We start from the raw sequence: 1,550 nt of genomic DNA, 5'->3' as shown, positions 1-1,550 counted from the left end.
CAATTAAAATAATCATGGAAAGAAACCTTTTAGGCTAAAAGCTGGAGATACACTTGGGGATTAAAATTAACTAAGTTGTTATATGTGAAATATGTTTAGAAAAGAAACTATGGCTATGTGAAAAAGTGACAATTCACATATTTTTATGGAGATTAAAAATTAGATATAAAAGTGTATAAAATTACCCACAAATATCAGAATAGATCTAATGTATAAATATTTATTTGTTGGTATTTTATACTCTGCCATACTAGGGGTATTCATGATATTGTGTTAAATGTAAAATGTTTTACCATGTTAAATGTTATGAGTATAGTATTGTGAGCAGCCCTATTTAAAGTCATGTTCAATGATAAATGCATAAGAGATCCTAGCGGATTTTCAGAGCAACTTGTTTAGTAACCTTTCCTTCCAAAACTTGATGTTAATGTTTACTTCTAAGTTTTGATTACAGTAATTTATTACAACATGCCTAAAATAAGTGAAAAGTAGGAGTGTAAAAGTTTGGCAACTGATTATATTTTTTAAAAAGTCCAAAACACAAGACAAAAGAAAAAAAACACACTAACTACGAGTAAGTAACCTAACACGACAACAAATAAAACGGTGACAAGCTCAGTTGGTCTGTTTCATTTAACAGACTTAGTAATAGACTCTCAGCAATGTTACTTATTATATCGTTTTAATTAGGTAAAAGATGGGAATATTTCTCCATTTAACATAAGATTTTCCATTTAACGCGCTTTAACATGTTAAACTAAAGATCATGAATACCCCTAGTGCTCATCAAATTGTGATACAGCTTTTTGCTAAATGTTCAGGATTTTCTTGGGAAGGTTACAGGCTATTCCGATTTGTTCGGTAAAATAAAAGGAATCAACAAAATTTAGTGTTTTAGGCGTGTAGCTCGGAAAGTATACTTTTTCTTCACGGTTATTATGTACAAATCGACTTGCCTCTTTCTGAAGAATAAGAAAAAATAGTAGTGATTCTATTAAATCATTTTTATTCTTTAAAAATTAAAAACATAATGACGACTAAAGTAATGTAGAAAAATCATATTCGTTTTTTGCGAATACCACTTTTCAAAGAAATAAAAAATTAAGGTATTTATCATCTTGAATTATTTGGAGGTTTGTTTTTTTTCTCCGTTGACCATTGCTTTTATGATCGTTCATAACTCCTCTGCATTTTATTCAATTTCTATGTAAATACAACCCCGTTGAAACAAAACATTTTCAGAAACAGAGGACACCAGCAGCATGATTCTGAAAAATACAATCTTTTTTTTTTTTATATCAGAGAGACTACTATAATCTAAATAAGGCAGGTGGGAAAGATAAATATCATCAGTGATTTGATCCTGAACCTAACTTCGCAGTTGGTGTTCATATATTCTAAAAGAATACTGAATTTGACTTCTAAACAATAGGGGCTATCCGTAGCTGAGGACGTTGAAGCGTAGGTAATAGCAAACTCGAAAGTGCAGTGGCACCGGTTCGAATCAGCGTGGTCGACTTTTATTTCTGTGGCGGTCCCAAGAAATTAAA

The sequence above is a fragment of the Halyomorpha halys genome, unplaced genomic scaffold, assembly GCF_000696795.3.
Source record: "Halyomorpha halys isolate HHAL.00 unplaced genomic scaffold, Hhal_1.1 Scaffold1830.1, whole genome shotgun sequence".
Taxonomy (NCBI): Eukaryota; Metazoa; Arthropoda; class Insecta; order Hemiptera; family Pentatomidae; genus Halyomorpha; species Halyomorpha halys.
The sequence above is the reverse complement of the archived record's forward strand: the minus strand, read 5'-3'. Positions refer to the sequence as shown.